The 17,326-nt window shown below is 45.1% G+C and overlaps 1 protein-coding gene across 7 annotated transcripts in view; it reads right to left on the bottom strand.

Moving 5' to 3' along the window:
• Positions 1–17,326, bottom strand: part of LOC112249124 (ankyrin repeat domain-containing protein 11) — a 144,207-nt gene that overhangs the window by 93,943 nt on the left and 32,938 nt on the right. For all 7 annotated transcript variants that reach the window (XM_024418783.2, XM_042320949.1, XM_024418782.2 and 4 more), the window contains one exon: positions 15,528–15,606. The gene's annotated coding sequence lies outside the window, so the exon portion shown is untranslated. The remainder of the gene's footprint in view (positions 1–15,527; positions 15,607–17,326) is intronic.

Below are 17,326 nucleotides of genomic sequence, written 5' to 3'. Positions count from 1 at the left end.
TTTTGTTGTCAGCACATTCAACTATATGAAGAAAAAAGTATTTAATAAGAATATTTCATTCATTCAGATCTAGGATGTGTTATTTTAGTGTTCCCTTTATTTTTTTGAGCAGTGTATATACATATATATACATATATATATACTGTCCCGAACGCGAAGGTTCACCTTCCAACACGACAACGACCCTAAGCACACAGCCAAGACAATGCAGGAGTGGCTTCGGGACAAGTCTCTGAACCTCCTTGAGTTGCCCAGCCAGAGCCCAGACTTGAAACCGATCAAACATCTCTGGAGATACCTGAAAATAGCTGTGCAGCGACGCTCCCCATCCAACCTGACAGAAGAATGGGACAAACTCCCCAAATACAGTTGTGCCAAGCTTGTAGTGTCATACCAAAGAAGACTCGAGGCTGTAATCGCTGCCAAAAGCGCTACAAAAAAGTACAAAAGTAAAGAGTCTGAATACTTACGTAAATGTGATAGTTTTTGCTTTGTCATTATAACGTAGTGCGTGTAGATTGAAGAGGGGAAAACAATTGAATCCATTTTAGAATAAGGCTGTAAGGTAACAAAATGTGGAAAAAGTCAAAGGGGTCTGAATACTTTCTGAACGCACGGCATCTACACTTAACATATAAACAACCTCCAAACTACAGCAGCACTCAGGCTGTGTGGGTGATTATCACAACCTGCCGGGATTGGCAGTCCCATAGGGCGGTGCACAATTGGGGTGGGCCATCATTGTAAATAACAATGTTCTTAAATGACTTGCCCTGTTAAATAAAAGGTTAAATGAAGAAACTATTTTTTTTGATGTAGAGCAATTACACAGGAAGCACAGATAAACCACATTTTTCTTCCCGAGAAGGAGAGAAAGAGAGGAGAGAAAAAGAGAAGGAGAGAGAGATGGAATTAAAATATGATAATTGCCGTACTATTTCAGTCCAGAATATATCAGCTATTCCGGTGTTGTGAGTCTCTCCTGGGACTACCATGACAAACAAGGCGAATGTGGAGTACTCTGAACCCAGAGGGACATGCCATTTTGACAGGAACACATTCCTGGCTGAGGGAAATAGTAAGAGCTGGTCAAAGAGCTGCTTGAGAAGCAGAGGGGAAGTTGTTGTTGTTGCAGCAGCAGCTGGGGAAACATGGTAGTTCCCCCAACAACGCAACACTCAAAATGACCTTGCACAACTGTTACAAATAGCCTACCGAATAATAATGCACATGAGGCGTGGATGGAATGAGGGCGAGTTTTCTAATTCAGACAAAAAATAAATAACTCCTCGTGGGCCATGTCTACGGCAAAGGAGGGCAAATGAGGTAAACAGAAACTAGGTATTTGGCAATGCCACTCTGTATCCTTGAAGAATGCGAGACTTAATAAGGAAAGTTAACTTCAATTAATGTTGTAGTTTTGCTTAACTAGAATACTGCTGTATCAGTATAACAAGAACTACAGCCCAACACTCTGAACCCCAGAATCCATCAGGAGAAGCAGGGCTGCCACTGGAGAGAGTCCAGTCCATTTCTTCAGAAACCTCTGACATAAAAACACACACATGCAATCCCTGCTCTCCCCTTCACTGCTTCTTTCAGAGTGGAAGTCAAAATTCCGAGCTTCACTAAGTCCAAGTCAAACACAAGATGCGGTGACAAGGGTAGCAAACCATGTCCAAGACAGACACAGTAGGTTCCTGGCAGGCACCATTGCAAGGAAGCAGACAACTTAATCTGAAAAGTAAACCACACCAAAACAGAAACCCTTAAATCTGGAGCTAAATGTGAGGCCTTCTGTCCTCTGGGTTCTGGACCGGAGGCTGGGTGAGAGCCATTTACTTGGGCCCTATAACAATGGGCTCCATGGTCCAAGTGTTCCACCTCATCAGTCACACCATGCATCATCAACAGCTCCAGCCATCACCGTTCCAATCCAGGCCTCAAATTAACAGAGACCGAGAGCTGCTTTCTGTTCCCCAAACAATAACAGAATGTGTGGGGGACATAAAGCCTCCCTGGCGTTCATTGGGAGGTCATTAAGTCTTAGTCAGAGGTCACCAGAAAAAACACTTTAGTCCAGAGAGACTTGAGAAGTGAAAGGAGAACAAAAGCAGGACAATGAGAGAGAGTCCCCCTACAGCCCTGCATCAGGTTGGGTCAGGTTGAATAATGCACAGCCTCCCTTCCCCACCAAACAAAAAGGAGAAGCCAAGCCAAGCCTAAACAGCCCAGAGGACGCCGTGGATGGCCAAAGGGGTGAGGTTGGGGCCTCAGGGGGGCCTATAGCGTGGCCCTTCGTTAAGCAGCAGCAAGAGATGGTATCACAGACTTTAGCTTACTCGAAGATTAAACCATGGATTGAAATGACTGTTTGGCTGCTATTCTCTTCACTGATGAGTAAAGCTAGTATTCATTACAGAAACAGAAAGAGCTGCTGCCAGATAACAGCATTGGTCATATGGCAGTGCAACAGATGTAGACTATCTGGAAAGGGAACACAAGCTAAGACACAACCCTGAATTCCCTGTCTGTAGGCAGTGGACACCTAACAGACCGAGCAACACACTAGGGCTTCTCCAAAAGAGAGATTAAATCTGCATGTGATGAAACCCGCTTCCCACCTTGTAATCTCCTCAGGTTCCCACTGGCAGGGTGCAGGTCGTCACAGAGCCTGCCTCCTCTCATCAATTACCCTGGAGTTTGTATTGATCCTCCCAGAGGGGCTTCTATTTAAAGCACTGGTGCCAGGAGGGAGAGAGAAACCATCAAAACAGTTGGCTGAGCAAAAATGGATTAACAAGTAACAAGGGGCCTGGCCCTAGATCTGCATTTGGAGATAGCAGGTGAGCATGCTTACGCCTAGTATATGTAGACCAGAGATTCTCAGTAGCAGGGTAGTCAGATTCAAACTAAGCCCATGTTTACCGCCCACTGAGACAGACAGACTTTTCGCTCACAGACAGCGGTCATCTGACCGAGTTGGCAGGCAGCCAGTGGTTATCACAGGGGTGTGATGTGTCTTCATTTCCATAAACCTGGAGCGGCAGTACACCAGGCCCTTTCTCCGCAGGAGAGAGGAGAGGGAGATGGAGTGTGAGAGAGCAGATAGGGGGACCGAGAGAGAGAGAGAGGATGAGGGAGCACACTGTTGCCCCCCATGGAGACGGCCATATGTCACCCTGACCACTTCTCATCAGACACTGATGGTCCGCCATAGTGGATATGACATGGCTTGGATGAACACTGAGGTGGCTAGAGCGAGCCATGAGCGAGTTCCTTCCTTCCTGCCTGGACAGACAGGCCCGTGAGAGGCGTGGGAAGGGTTAAGTCCGAGAAGGCCCATCTGCTGCCTCGTCTGTTCCCCTGCTTGGCTCCGTCAGAGAGCATGGAAACACAGAGATGCTCAGTGACTCGATCTCTCCCCCCGCTCTTTATCACCATCTCTGTGAACAGCTGAACAACAACTCAGTCCAAAACATCAATCAATCTACTGCTCTGTTTCTCAGGATCTATCTATATCCCCATTATACTGGCCCTAAGGGTATACTACACAGCAGGAGCAATGAGGTAGCCAGATAACTTGACTAACTATTCTGAAATAACTTGTATTTTTTGGAAAGATCAGCTTGAAATAGGCATGGTCTAATTGACTCAACAACCAAAAAAACACATATCTAAGTTTAGCTTTCTTAATGAACCAGAAAGCCTATAGCAATTTCTGGTTAACTCATTGATCCTGCTTTGTTGTATGCCCCTCTGTCGTAAGAAGATCCATTCCAACCCAGAGTGCTAAAGGCTTATGACAGAGCAACACATTTTGTTTACATCAAAGGAAGTAGATGGAAAGTGCAGAGCTTTACATTATTTTTATTTCAATAGTTTTTGTATTAAAAAACAGACCCCCAACTTTACAGAATGTAACGAGGCACTTTAAGCAATAACCCCCTCCCCCCCACCCCTTAGCTAAAATGGAAACTTAGTGAGATGGGGGACATCTTCACATAAAACAGCAATTACAATTCCAAGCAGGAATTCTCCCCAGCATACAAGCCTGGGCTGATTCAGAGCTGATTCCAGTCGGCCAGCTGGAGTGAATCAAAGCCAGGAGAAGAGATGGGGCACACACACACACACACAGGGCAAACATTATGTGTCTGCTGTCTGTCGCTGTGAGCCCACTGGTAGAGGAACACCTGGATCCGGAGAGACAGAGCAAAGAGAAGCCCGGGCCTGCTAACCCTCTTTGTTTCTCTGCATACACGGGCCAGGACACACAACAGGCAACAACAAAAATGGCCTGCACCCCTCGCAACAGAAAAGGAAACACACGCTTTTAAGATTTCATTCAGATAGTCTTAAGTCGTTTAAAACAGGCAGGCACAACAAAAGAAAACTGCTTCATTGGTTGTGTACAGACATGAGACAGAGCGTCATATTTGGAGGACCAACCACATCATGGAGACAGAGGCTGCACCAACACTACACTGACAACTGAGGTGGTAGCTGGTGGTAATGCAGCTGGCCTCGGGGAGGAATTCACAGGAGGAGGAAGCCTATGAAATCAAATCCGATTTATCACATTCTAAACAGGTGTAGACCAACCAGCTGTCAGAGCAGCTCACAGATCACTGCACATAGCCCAACTATCTACCTACCTCATCCCCCTACTGTATTTATTTATTTATTTTGCTCCTTTGCACCCCCCCCCAGTATCTCTACTTGCACATTTCTCTCTACTTGCCGATCTACCATTCCAGTGTTTAATTGCTATATTGTAATTACTTCGCCACCATGGCCTATTTATTTCCTTATCTTACCTCATTTGCACTCACTGTAGATAGACTTTTTGTTTTCTTTTGTTCTACTGTATTATTGACTGTATGTTTTGTTTATTCCATGTGTAACTCTGTGTTGTTGTATGTGTCGAACTGCTACGCTTTATCTTGGCCAGGTCGCAGTTGCAAATGAGAACTTGTTCTCAACTAGTGGTAGGCTAGGTTAAATAAAAGGTGAAATAAATCAAATTAATAATAACAATAATAAACTGAAATGCTTACGGGTCCTTTTCCAATAATGCAAAGTTTAAAAACATCAAATAAAAAGTGACACGAGGAATAAACACAGTGAATAATGAGTTAAAAATAACATAGCTATATACAGGGAGTACTGAGTCGATGGGCAGGGGTATGAGGTAACTACCGGTATGTACATATACAGTGCCTTGCGAAAGTATTCGGCCCCTTCGAACTTTGCGACCTTTTGCCACATTTCAGGCTTCAAACAAAAATATAAAACTGTATTTTTTTGTGAAGAATCAACAACAAGTGGGACACAATCATGAAGTGGAACGACATTTATTGGATATTTCAAACTTTTTTAACAAATCAAAAACTGAAAAATTGGGCGTGCAAAATTATTCAGCCCCCTTAAGTTAATACTTTGTAGCGCCACCTTTTGCTGCGATTACAGCTGTAAGTCGCTTGGGGTATGTCTCTATCAGTTTTGCACATCGAGAGACTGACATTTTTTCCCATTCCTCCTTGCAAAACAGCTCGAGCTCAGTGAGGTTGGATGGAGAGCATTTGTGAACAGCAGTTTTTAGTTCTTTCCACAGATTCTCGATTGGATTCAGGTCTGGACTTTGACTTGGCCATTCTAACACCTGGATATGTTTATTTTTGAACCATTCCATTGTAGATTTTGCTTTATGTTTTGGATCATTGTCTTGTTGGAAGACAAATCTCCATCCCAGTCTCAGGTCTTTTGCAGACTCCATCAGGTTTTCTTCCAGAATGGTCCTGTATTTGGCTCCATCCATCTTCCCATCAATTTTAACCATCTTCCCTGTCCCTGCTGAAGAAAAGCAGGCCCAAACCATGATGCTGCCACCACCATGTTTGACAGTGGGGATGGGTGTGTTCAGGGTGATGAGCTGTGTTGCTTTTACGCCAAACATAACGTTTTGCATTGTTGCCAAAAAGTTCAATTTTGGTTTCATCTGACCAGAGCACCTTCTTCCACATGTTTGGTGTGTCTCCCAGGTGGCTTGTGGCAAACTTTAAACAACACTTTTTATGGATATCTTTAAGAAATGGCTTTCTTCTTGCCACTCTTCCATAAAGGCCAGATTTGTGCAATATACAACTGATTGTTGTCCTATGGACAGATTCTCCCACCTCAGCTGTAGATCTCTGCAGTTCATCCAGAGTGATCATGGGCCTCTTGGCTGCATCTCTGATCAGTCTTCTCCTTGTATGAGCTGAAAGTTGAGGGACGGCCAGGTCTTGGTAGATTTGCAGTGGTCTGATACTCCTTCCATTTCAATATTATCGCTTGCACAGTGCTCCTTGGGATGTTTAAAGCTTGGAAATCTTTTTGTATCCAAATCCGGCTTTAAACTTCTTCACAACAGTATCTCGGACCTGCCTGGTGTGTTCCTTGTTCTTCATGATGCTCTCTGCGCTTTTAACGGACCTCTGAGACTATCACAGTGCGGGTGCATTTATACGGAGACTTGATTACACACAGGTGGATTGTATTTATCATCATTAGTCATTTAGGTCAACATTGGATCATTCAGAGATCCTCACTGAACTTCTGGAGAGAGTTTGCTGCACTGAAAGTAAAGGGGCTGAATAATTTTGCACGCCCAATTTTTCAGTTTTTGATTTGTTTAAAAAGTTTGAAATATCCAATAAATGTCGTTCCACTTCATGATGGTGTCCCACTTGTTGTTGATTCTTCACAAAAAAATACAGTTTTATATCTTTATGTTTGAAGCCTGAAATGTGGCAAAAGGTCGCAAAGTTCAAGGGGGCCGAATACTTTCGCAAGGCACTGTAGGTACAGGATAGATAATAAACAGAGCAGTAGCAGCAGCGTATGTGGTGAATGTTAAAGTGTGTGTGTGTTTGTGTGTGTTTTCAGAGAATCAGTGCAAGAGTGTTAGAACAGGTATTAACCAAACTGAGGTACAGGGAGCCTAGTCAAATAATTAACATCCAATCACATTAACCGTTACTCTCTCGTGGGAGACCTTCACTCTTGCGCAGACATTTAGAAACGAAACACGACAATTTGGAAAAATAAGCCACAGGAGTTTTTTGAGCGAGAATAAAGACGACTTTCGAGTAGTAAGACATGTATAAAAGAAACAGATACCATTAATAACAAGGGTCTACTAGACGAGTCTTATATGGTGAGCTCCCGAGTGGCTAGGACAGGCAAACCCCATACTATTGTGAAGGTCTTAATTCTCCCTGCTGCCGCAGATATGGCTGGGGCAATGCTGGGGGAAAAGGCCAAAACAAACTATACAAACACTGCCTTCATCAAACAACACTGTTTCACGACGCATCAGTAACATATCAGGAGATGTTTTGAAACAATTACTGCTTCGCATACAAGCCAGTGAATTATATGCATTACAGCTGGATGAGTCAGACGTGGCAGGCCTGGCACAGCTCCTGTTATATGTCCGTTACGCTTATGGGGGGTCAATTAAGGAAGATACTCTTCTGCAAACCACGGAAACCAGGACAGCGTGAGAGGATATTTTTAAAGTATTGGACAGCATTGTGACATCAAATGGACTTTGGTGGTCAAGATGGGTTGATATCTGCACTGATGGCGCAAAAGCCATGACAGGGAGACATGGTAGAGTGGTAACGCGTGTGCAAGCAGTTGGTCCCGATGCCACTTGGGTTCACTGCAGCATCCACCGAGGGGCTCTTGCTGCCAAGGGATTGCCTGACAGCTTGAAAGAGGTTTTGGACACTACAGTGAAAATGGTTCACTTTGTTAAAGTAATGCCCCTGAACTCTCGTGCATATTCTGCATTATGCAATGATATGGGCAGCGACCATGTAACGCTTTTACAACATACAACAATGCGCTGGTTATCAAGGGGCAAAGTATTGACACATTTTTGGGAATTGAGAGACAAGCTTAAAAAATGTTCTTTACTGACCATCATTTTCACTTGTCTGACCGCTTGCATGATGACGAGTTTCTCACATGTCTGGACTATCTGGGTGACATTTTTTCTCACCCGAATGATCTGAATCTATGATTACAGGGACTCTCAGTAGCTAGGCTAACTGATTTGAGGGTGTCAGAAGCCACTGCCAGATTTCTGGATTGGGCTGCGCTCAGGGTGTCCGGCCTTGGTAAATCGGCTGTTAAGACACTGATGCCCTTTGCAACCACGTACCTATGTGAGAGTGGATTCTCGGCCCTCACTAGCATGAAAACTAAATACAGGCACAGACTGTGTGGAAAAGGACAGACTCTCTCCAATACAACCCAACATTTCAGAGTTATGTGCATATTTTCAAGCACGCCCTCATTCATCTGTGGGGAGTTATTCACAATTTGATGAACAAGTAAGGTTTTATATGTAAGATGGCTAAATAAAGAGCAAAATTATTGATGATGATGATTATGATTATAATGATAATAATAATAATTATTATATTATTATTATTATTATTATTATTATGTGCCCTGGTCCTATAAGAGCTCTTTGTCACTTCCCACGAGCCGGGTTGTGACAAACTCACACTCCTTATGTTTAATAAATGTAATACATGAGTGTGTGGCAAGCTTATTACAATGACAGCAATAACAACATTTGAGAGTGCACTGACCCTGGGACTAGAGGGGGTTGAATGTTTGAAGGGGTACGGGACTGTAAAAAGTTTGGGAACCACAGTGTTAAAAACTTTTTTTTTTTTAAAGGGTCAATGCAGGTAGTCCGGGTAACCCTTTGATTAGCTATTCAGTAGCCTTGTTCAGCAGTCCTATGGCTTGGGGGTAGAAGCTGTTCGGGGTACTGTCGGTTTCAAACTTGGTGCACTGGTACTGCTTGCAGTGCGGTAGCAGAGAGAACACTATGGCTTGGGTGGCTGGAGTGCAGAATTGGTCATGAACATCATGATTTAACAGGATGCTGACGAGAGACCGGTCCAGCTGCTGAACTATAGGTCCTTGTTGTTCAGTCATACGCAAACACAGTGGGTACTAGCAGTGTAAGGCTTTACCACTGACAACAAGCATTCGGCTCAATAACCAACATGAGATAACAGTGATTTGGCACAACACCAAACAAACCTCAACCACAAAAGAAGCCATAGGATTTCACTAAGAGAGCATATCGGTTAAATCAAATTGTATTGGTCACATACACGTGACTAGCAGATGTTATTGGGGGTGTAGCGAAAATGCTTGTGCTTCCAGCTCCGACAGTGCAGTAATATCTAACAAACAGTTAGCCTAGCTACTGAACAGTTCCATTCATTCAGACAACATTAAAACGTGCCGTTCCCTCTCTGTATCAACGAGACGACACAAACCCACTGATTGGCCAGGGCTCCAATCAGTTGATTGAAAAAAGGGGGGAAAGTAATTTCACAGTTCCAACCAAGCCAAGGGGCCAAATGACAGGTGTACTAGACCAGAGGGAGCTCATTTGATGGTGACGTAATAGTCTTCTGCTGTAGCCAACACACAGAGAACAATGGAGGGCACCTGTAGGAAAATAATCACATGAGACAGAGAGCTCCGAGCCTCTCAGAGCAGAGCCCAGGACGGGTTAATACGACAATCAACAACCTTTATGCAACCAGCAGCAGGACAGGGCCAATGACTAGCCAATGACTCTATTTCTTGTTTTGAATTATCGCAGCAAGCAAAGGTCACCCCCTCTGTCAAGGGGGGAGAGAGGCATGCAGACATACAGTGGGCTGGTGAACAAGGTCATACCATCCCAGGAGTGGTATTGGCTTACTACCAAGCCAGGGCTACTTGAAACCAAGGTCACAGTGCTCTGGCTGCTGGAGTGACAGCGGACTGAACCGAAAAGCTGGAAGCAGGATTGGGTTGCCACTGCCTTCCAGTGGGCTGGGCTGCCGTGCTACAGTTCTGTCCGCCCAGGCCCGAGCACTTTGCTCCAGGCTCCCCTGAGAGGTGGGCTGGGTGGGGAGCACAGGGAATTCAGATTACTGGAAGAAAAAATTACATTCACTGCAGAGTTTCCTGAAATCAGATCCCGCCTGACATAAATCAGAAACGGAGCCATTATGGCTGCCATTATGGTGAGAAACCAGAGACGAGGGATCAAGCTACTCCACTCATTCACACGTGAATAAGTGGCTCCCTAAAGTAGGCCTGTCTACTACCAGAGCACTCGGACAGAGCAGGAGATAAGGCTGTGTGTGTGTTTAATACTAACTCAATACATTCCATTCACCGTCACAAGGGTATAGCTTACCATGACACTGTCAGGCTCTCGCCAGCACAGCCCAGGCCCAATGTTAGGGGGTCTTCCCCGTGTTGCTCAGCAGGCCCAGGCCCCATCACTGTGTCTGTCTGTGCCTCAGCTTCTCCTCTCCCACTCAACACTACATTAGCCTGCTAATCTCCAGCCCCGTGCAAACAGCTCAGTCATCATGATCCAGGGAGAAGAGAGGAGGGGGGGGAAGAGACCTGGCAGCAGTCAGGGGAAAAACCACAGCGTCACTCGGGGATGGGGGAAGGACAGGGAAGAGGATAATGGTTGTTGTGGCTCCTCTTTCTACCATCTTTCCCACTCGCTGACTTCACCGAGTTCCACAGACACAATCATCTCAGAAATTAGCTACACAATAGCTGCAAGTGAAATAGTAAGAAAAGTAATGCTATCGAAAGCAAATCGTTGAGGCAATGTTTAGAAATATTTATTGATCATGTTCTATCTATCTTAAAATATGATTCTCTATTTTCTCCATTATTCATTTTAATACGGAGTACTCAAATCCCACAGACATTGACAGTAAAGTCAGAAATAGATGAAAACCCTAGTGTTGTGGAATGAGAAGTAGACTTGCTGCCCAGAAGTTGGGCTGACCAGTCTGGTGACATTGACAAATTGTATTTTTTTTAAATTAAACCTTCATTTAACTAGGCAAGTCAGTTAAGAACAAATTCTTATTTACAACGACAGCCTACTGGGGAACAGTGGGTAAAACTGCCTTTTTACCAAGTCAGCTCGGGGATTCGATCCCAGTTACTGGCCCAACGCTCTAACTACTAGGCTACCTGCCGCCCCCGCCCCAGAAAGGGAGACGAAGGTAAGGTAGAAATAACCAATTCATCTGTACTAAGTCCCATCACTCATATCAAACTGTCCTTTCCCGTAAATACAACACTAACAAAGTGCAGAAGAGCACTGTGGTGTAGGCCTTTTCACAGTCAGGCTGCTGAGCTGACACTAAACTCCACCAGTCAGATAAAGGAAAAAGATCCATTCCTTCCATATTTCCAACACGTTACATTACAAATAATCCAATTACAGCTTGCAGATTGGGCTGAAAGGGTCAGATAATGTAGTGTCTCCATGTTCCTTAAATCACCCAGCCAGAGTTCTAAACACCCGCGCAAACAGGCAGAAACACAGGCTGCCAGGAGACGCTGTGGGAGGGCCCCTATAACTCACATTAGAACAAACACAATCATTTGTTCCAATGGGTTTTGTGGTTCATACCCCCTCCTCCCCCGTCAGATTTGATGGGGGGAGTGTTTGATCCTCTGAGGAGACGAGGGGTGGAGAAGGTACAGTACAGAGGCCCAGAGAGGGAGACACTGGGTGCCTGGTGGGTACATAGCACTGTTCAGAGGGTATTGTACTGGAGGGAGAGAGGCAGCGAACAGGCTAGGACCAGTCACTCTGGTCTCTTGGACCCTGATTGAACAGAATCCCGTGAGGCCATTGTCTAGTCTTGTCCAATGCACTGTCATATCTTTTGGTTCAAGGCACACAGCAGCCCGTAAAGAGGTTACTGTTATTCCCAGCACTAAGCCAAAGCCCAGCTCTAAAAATTAGACTGAAGATCTAAACACAGACTTTGTGGACGGACGACTCACTGATGGGAACTTGGCTTTGGAGAAGGGGAGGTAGAACATTTAAAGACATTCTGTCCCATCTTCAAAAACAGTCAGCCAACTCCTCAGCATCCAGAACACACTATAAATCTGATCATTTCAGAGTAGCACTGGCTATCTATCATCACAGCCAGTCAGCCAGTCCCATCTCCTATGCAGTCAGTACGATGCTGTGGTGGGCGAGCTTGGTTCTGACCGAGTGTGTGGGAGTGGAGGGACAGACACTGGCCTGCCTGGCTGTCAGCAGCTCTGAGCCATACCCTTGAGCAGAGCACGAGAATCAACCCTGACCTTCTAGCAGCACATTCTTTTCAAGCAGGCAGCATAACATCTCTTAATTAAAAAACAGATACGTCCTGTTCTCCTCTCCACCACAAACTGCATTCAAAGCACTGTTCTCTTTTGACACATTCAAGACTTAAATATTTTCCCTTCCCATCTCCCCACCACTTCCCTTTCAAACCACTTCATTCCTCAGAGGAGAGAGCCCTGTAGTCGACACTTACAAACTATTTTCTATGTAGCCGGCGCGCTGTTTATCCTTTTCATTCTCACACCTACATGCTAATTTCCAAAGACCAGTGTGGTGCTAGGACCAACCTGCCATCAAAAACCATTTCAGTGGCAGAGTCGGACATGACCCCCTGTACCTTCCTATTACTACGGCTACCTACAACTTCTCCAGCAGCCATGGAGCTTCGCCATCTGCAAAGAGAAAACACACAATACAAAGTTTCTGCCATCAAGCCATGCCGAAAGGTCGGTGTCTCAGCCCGTTTATCAAAAGGGTTATATTTGACTCGAGCTGGTGACCGCACACTTCCGAAATCCGCATTTATAGTTGTGGACAGACAGAAAGACAGCTGGATGCTACCTACCACCTAGCTACGGTGGGTATCGCCGATATGTGATGACTCCAAAATCGGCATTACGGTCTGGCTCATGGAAAACGCAGGCATGTATCTTTCAAATAACCTGCATTTGGCGATACTATGTTCTCGAGACGGGAAACATAGTATCGTATAAAACACCTGTGTCCAGTTGCATGTGGTTCAACAGAGAACATTCTGAAAGTTATTAAAGCCATGTTCTGCGCTGCCCAAATAGCTTCCTCGCCATCTTAGCTACCGCACACCTAGCATTTCCCAGCATCTTGGCAGGAACTAGGATTGTCTATGTGCCTCGGCCAAGTGTAGAAGTAGATGGCGGCACGTCACAGATCGACCAAAACAAAGATCGACACACGCAAGAGGCATTTCTCACTCAATACAAAACATGGATTTAATATCTTTCAGAATTATCGCTGGTTTTTGTAACCACCTGCACATTTATAAAGATGCACCTTTTCCGGTTTCGAGAACAAAGAAAGAGTTGGCAAGTGCAGGTAAGTTGAAAAATACATGGAGGCGTTTTCCATCAGCCAGGCTGTAACGCTGGTTGGAGTCGTCACATATTGGCGATACGCACCACAGCTACCAACATCCTTCCCTCTGCAGTGGGATGAGAGAGAGAGCTAGTTGCCACTTCCTTTCAGGGTGGGTTTGAACTTGAGCCAATCAGCAGCTGCGCTGATTAATGGAACAATGACATCACACTCCTGGATATTATCTTAAAGAACGGTTCCTCCTCGGTGCTTAGCTCCAATGACTTGGAACAGAATGGCAAGAAAAACCTTGGGCAAAGGCACCATTTTATCCCCTACCAATCCTGCTCTTCACATTATGCCGCAAGCCTACTAAATGAACGAACTGTCAAACTTCTGCTCAAATAAGCTATAGAATCACGAGGCATGGGCTTATACCAGAGAACAATATAACCACAATACAGGTCTGCAACCTAAGTGGTTTAATGGGGCACAATAGTCTAGTCAGTGGGGATAACCCCAAACAAGAATATTACATACGAGAGAAAAACAATACGACATGCCAACACCACAAAGGTTCAATCCTTTGAACGGTCCACAACCTCCTATATCATCTCATCATTCAACATGCTTACAAGGAAACCTAATCACACCAAAGTTCCCGCTCCTTCTGCCTCGAGTTCACATTCCTCAGCTAAAGATACGAGTGAAATGCCAATTTGCAGGGTAATGATGCAGAGTTGCTCTCCTCCCTGGCCACAGAGCCATGCCTGTTTGGAGCACACAGACTCTTTCAATAGAGCATTAGCATGTGGCCTGCCAGGAGGAGAGGTAGGCGGGTGGGAGCGGGGTCTGGGGGAACAAAGCCCCTATAGTCGTCTCAAGCCAGGCTATGAGAGTTATGTAATATGACTGGCAGGGCCCACTTTCCTGTTCAGAGTGCTGCAGACTAATCCCATTGAAGAACAGGCCTACTTTAGAAAGGGGGAGGGAGAGAGAGAAAAAAATCAACACGCTGGTAAAGAGTAGAGGCAAAACAGTGCAGGGAGAACATTCACTGGAGAGACACCCTTTCATCTGCACTACCATCCAACACAGCACAACTCCCAACCAGCAGATAACGCTGACAATAATATCAGCACTGCCGAGGGCTGGGAGCAGGCTAAACACAGAGAGACAGAGAGCGAGCGAGAGAGAGACAGGGAGTGGCAAAGAGAGAGAGAGAGGACAGCGCATGAAACAGAGGGAGAGAGGTACACAGTAATCCTACGTCTGTTTCTGCTAACCATTGGCAAAGTGGAGGATGTAGAGCAGTTAAAAATAAAATCTGATTCTGATTTACTCTACTGGTGCCTGGAAACCATGTGACTGGCATCACGAGGAGAAGTTGGGGTGGGGACGAGAGAAACGGTACTGACAGCATAATGAGCTTTTTGATCAGTTTCCTTGGTTTCCATTGACAGTAAGCAGATACGGTGTGATTTCAGAGGTAAACATCACCAGCTCCCGTTGCTCAGAGTCTGGCTAAAGAGAAGGCTACAGGAGGACAAAACGAGAGTAGGAAGAGAACGAAAGGGGAGATCGATTGTACAGCCCCCATGCTGAAAGTCTGTGTGCCGGGGCTGTGCGCCGTGGGGAAAAGGCGGCAGTCTCTTCAGAGGCGTGGGGCTGCCACCACTTACTGATCAAGCAGCACGGTCACATGAGCCGCATGCAGGAGAGGGACTCTTCATTAGTGACACTGAGCTCTACAGGAGCGGTGACCTACTTTCCAAACCAAGTCGCTCACCACACAAACAGCCACACACACACACACACACACACACCAGCTAAAACACAGAACCCCTTTAACAAAGGGACAGGAAGGCAGGGCCTGGGCATGCACTAAGTCCTGCTCTTAATACACACATTCCAGTCGAGAGTGCAGGGCTTTAAAGCGGCCAGTTGGTACTAGCACTGCTCCTGTCTATGTCTCAGTTCCACAGCAAACCCTCCCTATAGTGCCATATGAGTGTAGTTTATTTAGAGTCTGTGATGGTTTGGCGAAAAGTGGCCAGTCAAAACAACAAGACTGCTGGAGTACAGGAATACGGGCCTTAGAAAACAAACCCCTTTCTGTAAACATTTTAAAAAATTAAAAAAGATACTGCGTGTTCAAACCTTCAGTACATCGTAACAAACACAGGGCCAAGGAACAGAGATGGCTCCAGAGACAACGTGGAGAGAATGTAGCAATACATACCGATTCCATGGCTGTCCGCGGATGGGTGACGTTAAAATCCTGCTTTAAAAAGGGCTGCAGTAGAGAAGTCCAACGAATCCTACAAAACAAAACAAAACCGGAGGATTAGTTACCGAGATGCTGGCTGGCGTTTCACATTCCTAATGAGATCTGGCGTAGGGAGTCATCTTCTCCCATTCAGGTTGTGCTATTCCCCCAACATTGTATGGCTTCCAGAAGAGGCTGGTCTTAGTGCAACCTTTCAAAAGGTTAAAGCCTCACTATGCCAGCCTCTCCTACCCCTGTAGACAGCCCCTCACAACCAACCCCACAGCCACAGCCCCCCAGCCAGCCCCACAACCCCCCTAGCCACAGCCAGCCCCTCAACCCTAGCTTTGTCCAAACTCTGAGGGCAGGGGTTTATCAGGATTTGAACGATAGAGGGGCTTTTCAAAGGCCTTCAGTTGTGCCACCTCGGTTACATTCCTGTGTCGCTGTCACCTAGCCCCTCGTTCACATTTGTTCCATGGCAGTTGTTCAAATACCAGTGTGTCCACTAGCACAAATGATAAGTTGACTCAAGAGGACCACACACACCCGCAGTTAGGCTCAGTGGTATTGTAGAAAAGTATATGTATAAAGGATAGAGAATAACATGATTTCAGTCTTAGAGTGAGTTATTAACCAAGAGTTTGTTTCTTTTCAGAAATGAATTAAATATAAAAACGGGCTTTCGCTTGCATCTTGTCCTCTTCCCTTCTGAAGAGAACAGGTGCAAAGTGTACCAAATCTGTCAGACTGCCATTAAAAACTGTACAAGGCCATGAAAGCAACATTTCATCCCATTAGTAGAGATGTTAATGGTTACATCGGTTAGCCAGCGAAAATATATTTGACCGGTCACATCCAGTCTATAGGTTAATTTGCATCATTTTGTAGAATTATATTGCAGCGTGTTTTTCGTTAGTCGTCAAGAATCTTATTTATCACACGCGCAAACCTTAGAGCCTAGTTTGAGGAGCAGAATAGCCTATTGCCTGTCAGACAACGCAAGATGAGCTCCTCAAAAAGCTGGTACTGGAGTGCTTTTATATGCAGCCATTGCACAACAAATATGCCATGTAACAAATTCTAAAATGTTTTGAAGGCCACGATTAAAAGCAGCTAGTATTTCTCAATCCTGCTTTTTAAAAAAAGGCTGTAGTAGAGAAGTCCAGAGAATCCTACAAAACAAAATCGCCATGAGTGTATAGGCTATAAGTCAATGGTAGGCAGGCCGTCAAGCGTGTCACCCACCAATATGCAATGTGAGCTGGAGGCTGCATAAGTTTGAAACGTGAACATTTTACTTCAAATGAGAAATGTGTTACCTTGCTTCAAAGTAGAATCGCCAAAATCCAGCCATAGAATAGTGGAAGCAGTTATTTTAGAAAGACTTCCTGATGCCATTAACCAGCATTTCTCTGTTGTTCTATTGGTTTTCATATCAACTTTCTTTCGCTGTTCAGAACCCAAAGGCACAATCCTGGTCATATTAGCAACTCATCCTAGTTGATGTTATTAGATTCCCCCTCGGTTTCTGAGATTTTCATTTGTCACATTCTTATTATGTCGCATTTTTCAGCTCTGCTGGCATCAGGTGCTCTGTTTAGAACAGTGTTTTTAGCTCCGCTGTGCCACGAGAATTTCTATCCCAATGTTCTAACTGAACTATTTTATCTGTCTAATTCCTGAAGGTTGTAAATCTCCAGATCAAAGAAAGACAGTCTCAGCCTGCAATAGATCAAAACTTTATTCCGTTTTCAAAATGAGAACACAAT

This window comes from Oncorhynchus tshawytscha, linkage group LG04 (assembly GCF_018296145.1).
Source record: "Oncorhynchus tshawytscha isolate Ot180627B linkage group LG04, Otsh_v2.0, whole genome shotgun sequence".
In the NCBI taxonomy this organism is placed as follows: Eukaryota; Metazoa; Chordata; class Actinopteri; order Salmoniformes; family Salmonidae; genus Oncorhynchus; species Oncorhynchus tshawytscha.
This window is presented reverse-complemented; position numbering and strand designations above follow the sequence as displayed.